Here is a 9,642-nt window from a genome sequence, read left to right on the forward strand (position 1 = left end):
ACTAAAGGAATAATCTCTCTACTAAAAAAAGAAGTTATAATCATACAAAAAGGTATTGTGATGTTATTCATGGTAGCAAAAATTAGAAAGAGTTTTCATTTACAATAATAGAAATAGTTAAGTAATTATAATGAGAATATGACATACTCATTAAAAAGAATGTGTTTTCCACAATATTAATAGAAAAATATACAAACTCTTACCTGTCCTATAATTATAGTATTTATTATTTTTGTAAAACAGATAAGAGACACATAAAAATTGATAATAATTTATTTGAATAGGCAGTGAGATTATGGGTTTCCCCTCATTTTTAAATTAAGATTTGGTTCTTAAAGTTGTAATTTTATTATATTTATTTATTTTTTGCCCATAACCAAAACTTTATTGAAACACCAACACCAAGATAGGAGATCACTGTTGTATACCTTAAAAAATTAAACGTAGTTATATTATCTTGGTAGAGTAATCAAATTACTGAACTGATAAGGCTTTCTGCAGTATAACACAAATTCAAGAGGTGGTGTAGATCATTAGTGCTGCTTTATTCTAAATGAACATCCTTCTGTGAGTCTGCCCTTTCCTCCTGTTGGCTGGCACAACACTGTTGAACCACCATCTGAGCCTGGCTGAAAACCGTGGGAATCTTGTAGCAACCTGAACATCTTACATCCATAAAATAGGACTCTGGGCTTTGAACTAGCCATTTCTTTTTGTTTTTATTTTTTTCCTTTCCTAAGGTTGGTGTAGTAAATCTGTAGGCAAAGGCATGTTGATCTTCTGCAATCCCAGCCGGTCCCAATCTCTAAGGCCTACAGTTGTCCTTTTGAAAGAGATTTAGTAAGATATCTACTGACCTTCAGATGAAGAGCATTACATTCAGTTCTCTTATAACCTTAAAAACCCTGCCCTCAGGTGTGCTGCCTCTAATAGTGCTGCCCTTCAGACAGCCTTGCTTATTAAAAGGAAAATTACATTTAGAATGTAATTCCCTTAGAATGTTCCCTTGCCTCTGGCTGAGCCACACTTTACTCAAAATTCCATCTGGGATTCAAGACCTCATAGGTAAGGATTCTGTATCAGCCTCAGTAGCTCATGTCAAGAACATTCAGGAGTCCAAAACAACACATTCTATTCAGAAACTGGGCCATAAGATAAAACGATTCTCCAAAGGATGCTTGGTTTAATATTTCAGATCTCTGTCTTGCCCATTGTTAGCAAATTAATTTTTATCCAACGTATTACATGTTCCAGTACAGGAAGAGAAACATAAGAAGTCTTTTTTTTTTGTCTTTTTTTTTTTTTAAATAGATCGGGAATAATGTCTTCCCCAGCTGCTGCTGTTTATAGATTCTTTTTTTTTCTTTTTGTAATTTTATTTATTTATTTGACAGACAGAGATCACAAGTAGGCAGAGAGAGAGAGAGAGGAGGAAGCAGGCTCCCCGCTGAGCAGAGAGCCCGATGCGGGGCTCGATCCCAAGACCCTGGGATCATGACCTGAGCCAAAGGCAGAGGCTTTAACCCACTGAGCCACCCAGGCACCCCAGAAGTCTTGACAGGATAGTATCTCCCTGAAAATCAATAAGTAGATATTTACTTGACATAATTCTTGAAATTAGGCCTGTGTGGGTGGAAACATGCACTTAGTATTGTTTTATTAGTTTCTTTTCAGTCCATTTTTTATGTATACATACAGATTTACTAAAGCATTTCCTTTAAAATTCCTTTAGAGAACATTTGGAGTTGGCCCACCAATGTGTCTCTTCAAGATGAGACTTTTCCATCACTTCCTATCAAGCTTGTCGTCTTAATAGTTTTAAACATTTCTCTCTGCTCAATTAAGTGTTGAGCTAGTAATGTAATACAACTATAGGGCTTTAAGACAAATTTCCATGTGGAATGTTTTCTGTGTAGCAAATATTAGATACATAATAATCTTTATCCACATCCTAGTCTTCAACAAGAACATTTGGTCTCATGATTCACCATTCTTTGAGAAAAAAAAAAAATCAGTGCCTAAAGTAGAAAATATAGCCCCCAGGAAGGTAGTCAGATCTGGATTATATTGGCCCAGGGATTAAAAGACAAAGGTAGAAATTGTGTCTGTAAATTGAAGACTTTTACATTTATGGGGGAAACTATAATTTTTTACCATTTTTTAATATATCAGTGATAATTCGTGCATTAAATTACAAGGTCTTCTGGATTTGAAAAATATTTATTATAGGTTAGGCATTTATCTGAAAGGATTGGTGTAGTTTGAATCAGTCTTGCAGCACCACAGGAATCACGTTCTACTTCTGAAACCAAAAAAACTCCTTCACTCTGAGGAAAAGATCAACTACATTAATTAACTCATGACCACATAACTAAGAAAACTGATGCTGAGTATAATTCCTGGATATTATAAATTTCCCATTTTATGGAAAATTATGGGACTCTAAAATTTTTATTCTTTGGTGACTGGCTTATTTTTTTTTAATTTTTATTTAAATTCCACTTAGTGAACATATAGTGTATGTTGTATATTAGTTTCAGATGTATAATTTAGTGATTCACTTCCATACAATACCCGGTGCTCATCTCAAGTGCCCTCCTTAATCCCCACCACCTATTTCACCCACCACCACCCACCTCCCCTCTGGTAACCATTGATTTGTTCTCTGTAGTTAAGCATCTGTTTCTTGATTTACCTCTCTCTCTCTCTCTCTTTTTTTTTTTTTTTTTTTTTAGTCCTGTGCTCATTTGTTTTGTTTCTTAAATTCCACATGAGGGAGGAGCACCTAGGTGGCTCATTAGGTTAAGTGTCTGACTCTTGGTTTCAGCTAAGGTCATGATCTCAGGGTCCTGAGATTAAGCCCCACTTTGGGCTCTGTGACCAGTGTGGAATCTGTTCCCCTGTGCACTCACTGTCTTTCTCTGTCTCTCGCTCTCTCGAAATAAAATCAAAAAAAAATCCACATGAGTGAAATCATGTGGTATCTGCCTTTCTCTGACTTATTTGACTTCGCATTATACTCTCTAGCTCCATCCACATCATTGCAAATGGCAAGATTTCATTCATTTTTATGGCTGAGTAATGTTCCGTTGTATATAATATATATACATACACATGTGTATATACACCTATCTACCACATACAGTACTTTATGGCTGAGTAATATTCCATTATATATATATTTTTTATATATAATATATATACATATATCTTCATATGCATGTATACATATATACACACACATGTGTGTATATACCACATCTTTATCTATTTATCAATTGATAGACAATTTAGCTACTGTAGGTAATGCTGCTATAAACACTGGGGTGCATGTATCCCTTTGAATTAGTGTTTTTGTATTCTTAGGGTAAATACCTTGTAGTGCAATTGGCTGGATCATAAGGTAAATCTGTTTTTAACTTTTTGAGGACCACATGGTCTTCCACAGTGGCTGCACCGGTTTTCATTCCCACCACAGTGCAAGAAGTTGCCCCTTTCTCCATATCCTCACCAACACCTGCTGTTTCTTGTGTTGTTGGTTTTAGCCATCCTGACAGGTTTGAGATGGTATCTCATTGTAGTTTTGATGTGTATTTCTCTGATGGTGAGTGAAACGGAACATCTTTTCATATGGATGACTGGCTTGTTTTTATTTAAAGTTAATTATCTTAGAGGGAAATACTCCTACCATATTGCTAAGTCTCATGACCAAGCACACATCTTATCAATAAAGAGACAGTGCCTGGCACAGAGAGGACACTCAGTATCTCTTTGTCAAGTGAAGAAATGAATGACTAGCGAGTGGAAAGTGAAAAAGAAGCAGAGGAAAATATCTTTGGTATGCATGTGTGCATTTGTATGTGTATTCATGCACACATGCTAATATGGAGACTCAAAAATCTACCCACAGGCAAATAGTTTCCCAAAACCCAATAACAGAAAAATCCTCTGTGAAGGATAGTTACATAAAGTTCTTTCCCCCACAGAAGTCATTCCCCCAAAATGACATCAACTCTAGGTAAAATCCCAACTCATCATTTGGAAAATTCTGAGGAATCCTAAAGGGGAATGTAAATGCATCACTTCTACCCAAGGAGGAAATGAGGCCACTGGGAAGGTGAACCCAAGCACCCATGTGAGAAGCCCTGTGACCCCACACAACCTCCCAGCTGCCTAGGGAACAAAGCCAATGTGTGGCTCTCAACCTCAAATGCCATGATGAGAGAATCTCGTGTGTGGCATTTGAGCCCCATAGCGAGAGACACACCCTGTTTTCTACCACAGCTGTCCATGCTGTTCTTGGATGGGGACACAAGAAGGAGGCCAACTGAGAGCAAAGTTGGAGGGCTCAGGAGTGAATTTAGTGCTTGGACTCACTTAATATTTAAATAAATTGATCTTTGCTAGACTTAATCTGTTTTAAACCAGAACTTTGTTTGATGGCTCTGTTCCTTTATTTTTTCCAGCATTACACACTGCTTGGAGCAATTCGTACTTACTGACTCTGTACTTCACATTCACCTGGAAGTTGCTGATAAAATCAAGAAACAAATCAAGAGAGAACACCAAGCTCACCAAAACCCAATAGTATGCCTTTTACTTAATCTGCTGTAAACATGCTATTTGTTTTATAATGAATAGAGGAAAATTTTCAGTATCTTAGCTCTCTATTTCACATGCATTTTTTATGTTTCTAAACACCCAGTTAATCACATTCCTGAGAAGGGTGACATTTCTGGAGCAGAAAGAATGGTATTCACAGATATTTCCCCAATCACATTTACTACCTCCTGCCAAGAATGTCCAGTTGATTGCTCAAGGGAATGTATCTCACCTAAAATCCCTTGGATTGTATGCATTTGTTTTATACTGATCATGTTCGGTCAAATTCTATTAGGCATTCAGTCCAACAACTCTTTTTTTTTTTTTTTTTTAAGATTTATTTATTTAGTTTAGAGACATAAAGCACACAGGGTGGATGGGCAGAGGGGGAGAGTGTCTCAACAAACTTCTCACCAAGGGCAGGGCCTAATGCGGGGCTCGATCTTACCACCCTGAGATCACAACTTGAACTGAAACCAAGAGTCGGATGCTCAACTGACTGCATCACCCAGGTGCCTCCTAGTCCAGCAACTCTTAACTGAATTCTGTTCCCCTCCTAGTCTGAGTAATTCAGCTGCACTAACACAAGGAAACCTGGGGACCAAGAATGGCTCTGACTTTGGACAAAATACTCATCCTTCTGGGTTCTGGTTTCCTTCTCTGAATTCAGAGGGCTGTACCAGATGGCTTCTAAGGTATCTTTTGACTCAAAGATAGTAAGTGCTGTGATTGGCCGTGAATTGCCAATTACAGCTCGTTGTTCATTTCCTGAAAGGAATGAATTACAGTATTTTATAAGGAATCATGGAAAGCCAATTCCCAACATTCTTTTTAACCAGAATAGGGAAAATGAGGCCCATAGACAAACGGTATCTCAGTTAGTGGCAGAACAAACTGAGACCCAAATCTCTTGATCTGTTGTCACATACAACAGGCCATCAAGCACACTTGTCAAATCTCCTACTGGAAATGGAAGTCTGACATAAACTGAGAAGTGGAGGAGTCAAATGCCTCCTTCTCTCTGTTCTCATTGCTCTTTGCTAATATTTCTTCTACCACTCACTACATTGCACTATAATTAGTTGAGTACAGGTTTGAACATACACATAGAGTCAAACATGCTCAACCCCATAGGCACTATGCACATTTAGATCGTGAACTCTTAGAGGACTTTGTCCACTCCAAAGTGTTTTACCCATGCCAGACACCCCATAAATATTTTCTGGATGTCACCCATGAGATGCTTCTAGGAGAATATATGAAGAAGTGGGGTACCAACAATTTACTCTTCCTCTATTCCCTTTCTACTCCCCTTCTAGATTTTGCTCCAATAGCCCATAAACACAGACCATTGCTACATACATGAAGATAACAGTGACAGTACTGGAGGCACAGTAAATCACAGCCTACAGGACACCTTGGTGAAGATGGATTAGCAAATATGGTTTGGGCTTAGACCAAAATGAGGTTTCATGCTTCCTCCCTTCTCCCTCGGAAGCCATTGGGATGAAGAGCTAGATGGACAAAGAACTAAGAGAATAGAGGACCTCAAACTGCCTTGACAGCCACCCTGGCAAGCACAGAGTAGGCAAGTGGGTCTGTCTCCTTCCTAGCCTAGGTGTGCATATCACACAAGATCAGACACCATGGAAAACATTTGGTCCTGACATGCCCATGAGGCAGACAGTGTAGGACGGGGCAGGCTCAGGTGTATGAGGCTGCTGCCTCTGACTAGGACCCAGGTGACACTTGACTTTCACCCTAACCGCCCCCCTTTGAAAAAGAAGCTTGAAGAAGGAGGGAAGGGGAAGGAGAAAAAGTACTAAAAGGGCTCATGGTAATACCTCCTTACATGAAAATATTGAGATGGAAAAACAAAATTCCAGGGCACCTGGGTGGCTCAGTTAGTTAAGCATCTGCCTTCCAATCAGGTCATGATCTTGGGATCCTGGGATCCAGCCCTGCATCAGTCTCCCTGCTCAGTAGTGAGTCTGCTTCTCCCTCTCCTTCTGCTCCTTTTCACCATTCATGCTCTCTCTCAAATAAATAAGTAAATAAAATCTTTATTAAAAAAAGAAAGAAAAAATTTCTCTACTTGAGAATGAAAATTAAATTGTGAAGAATTTAAATTAAATTAAAAAATAAAATCTTTATTAAAAGAAAAAGAAAAACAATTTCTCCCCTTGTGAATGGAACAATTTAAATTGTGAAGAATTTAAATCAAATAAAAAATATAAAATCCGTCTTTAACAGAATACTACTTAAATGTTGAGTTCGTTTTACAGACTAAAAGTTATTGAGAGTTCTTGGGTGATTTAAATGAGCCCATTATAAATTTTTAGTTTAAATACATATTTTTCCTTTATAGAGGTAATACATGATTATGCCAGAAAAATGGAAAATAGAAAAACATAGCAAGAGGGAAAAAATGAATTGCTCATAGTCCCAGCTATCTGGAGGCAACAACTAATACAAAATGTATTTCTTTCTGCATATTCTTTAGAGTTGTGATCATAGCACATAAATATAAATTTTATTTTAAAAAACGTTTTCTGATGATAAAAGTAATATCCATTCATTGTAAAAAAATTCCTGACACACAAAAAATCCTCTAAAATCCAAAATGTTTAGGTTATGTTACTTTATGTAAAAAGGAAAATGAAACGTGAACACATCTGAGCCAAAGTTGTGCTTTACAAAGCTCTTATAGAAGTCCCTGATTTTCAATCTTTGAAGAAATCATAGTATAACATTATGCTTCTAAGGTAAGCCTCTGTAGTTATTATTTTAAGGTAAATTGATATACTTCTAAGGCAAATGCCAAGGTAAATTTGTTTTCTCACAGGAAATTATTCTGAAGACTTTTCAGACACATCACTTCTTCAAATCTCTTAAATCCATTGTCAACACAATGCACCCAGAAGGAGGTTAAAGATTATATCCAACTCAATGCCAAAGTCCTGGTGGTTTTCTGGGCTCTATGATTAGAGCCCAGAGATGGGAGGGTTTTAGAACTAAAATTTAGAGACACAACTTTCTCTGAATGATAGCTAAGCTTTTAGCAAATAATATCAGAAATCACTAAGAAGCTCTAATGCAGTGGTCTGAACCTCAACTGTGCATTGTGTTATCACCTGGGGAGATTTTAAAATCCCTATAAGTAGGCCCAGACCAATGAAGTCAGAATCTCTGGGGACTGGCATCAGCGTTTTAAAAAACAGGTGATTCCAAAGTACATTCAAGGTTGAGAATTCTGCTTTAGGGAGAAAACATTGCACTTACACCCCAGTAACGCTTAGAATGCATAGAATGTCTTTCACCTAGATGGCCATGCATTTGTCCCACAATGTAGATTAGAACGAAGCAGAAACAAGGCATATTTTTTGTTTTCCAATTATGTTATTTTTAAACTTTTTAAATTACAAATATATTTTAAGCATACATAGTCTGATCCTTCCATTGTAAGGTTACAAGAAATATTTCTAAATTTACAAAACTAAGTTAATTTTAATTCAACAAAAAATAAATTCACCAAAATTTTGGATTATATCTGCTATCTACTTCACATCACGCATTAATTAAAATTACCTGTAAATTAAAAGCTTCACAGTAAAATACAGCTATAAAAAGTTCAAGAGAACATTTGGAGAATATATATGCAATTTGAGGACACGGAGGACTTTTAAGTACAGTAATAAGTCAGAAACTGTAAGTGTGAATAGAAACTGATTTAACTACACAATAGTATGCTGTGTATGCAAAACACTATAAATAAAGCTAAACAACATATTAAAAGCAACAGAAGAATATTTGCAAAATGTATAGCAGATGTACAGTTAATATCCTTAATATTTAAATATTCTTACAAATTAAAAAGGTAAAGATTAACTCAATTTAAAAAAATGAAAAAATAAGCTGTTCACAAAAGAATAAGCAACCAGAATATATGAACAGATAGGTGCTCAATCTCAGCAAGAGAAATTTAGTTCAAATTGAAATAATTAATGGCCACTTATCAGACTGCAAGGAGGCCTTGATTCTCTTGGTGGGGAAATAACTCCAAAATATCCTTTATCCAGATTCACCAGTTGCTAACATTCAGCCACGTTTGTGTCATCAATAGCTTGCTCTTTCCAAATACATATTTAAGATTAGGTTGCATACATCATAATATATCATGTGCCTTTACTCCTCAATTTGACATGTGCAACTCTTAAAATAGAGATTAAAATGAAGCATGAACACATCTGTGCCAAAGTTTAGCTTTACAAACTCTTAGAGAAGTCCCTGATTTAAGGTAAGCTTCTATGGTTATTATTTTAAGATAAGTTCATATACTTCTAAGGTAAACAAAAATAAAGTATCTTTTATTATCCTTTGTTAGAATTTGTTTTCTGCCATCATTAGCTCATACTTGTGAAGTATAATTGGATATTGGGGCCATAAAAGTATTCAGAAGAATCCTTGGTCATCACAAAATACCTATTAAGCAATCCTATATGACACCTCGCTTCCTTCTGAGAGTTTGGCCTCTGAAACATGACAACAGTTGATACGTTTGTACCCATACATCAAGAACTCTATTTGAATTCCAAGAGAGTACTAGAGGGCCAGTTTATCAAGGAGCAAACTGCCACGCACGCACATAAGCATGCGCACACTAGATGCACATGCATATTCAAAGAAGCCAAGAAGCTGGGACACACCCGTTGAGCAATGCTTTGAAAATTAAAACCCCAGGTGTCCAGTTTTACAAATGTGCAAATTGCCAAAGTGAAATAAGATTCTGCTAACAGTAAAAGGATATCAGGATTACCAAGAGTGTGTGAGGAGGTGGGGGAAGGAGTCCTGAGGAAAGAGAATTCAATGAATGTTGAGTTTGTAAGTATTTTCCTGGGCTAAGGAAACTACTCCATTTGTCCAGAAGAAAGGGAATCAGCTGCTGTGTTTGGGCATTGGCTATAGATACAGTATGTTGGGACATATGGCACAGATCATGTTTAAACAAATACCAAAAATGCCTGCCTAAAGTGGTTGCAT

At 36.7% G+C, this 9,642-nt stretch overlaps 1 pseudogene; it reads right to left on the minus strand.

Moving 5' to 3' along the window:
- Positions 1-533: 533 nt before the first annotated feature.
- Positions 534-771, minus strand: LOC123937250 (annotated as a pseudogene).
- Between the last annotated feature and the right edge of the window lie 8,871 nt (positions 772-9,642).

This window comes from Meles meles, chromosome 2 (assembly GCF_922984935.1).
Source record: "Meles meles chromosome 2, mMelMel3.1 paternal haplotype, whole genome shotgun sequence".
NCBI classification, from domain to species: domain Eukaryota; kingdom Metazoa; phylum Chordata; class Mammalia; order Carnivora; family Mustelidae; genus Meles; species Meles meles.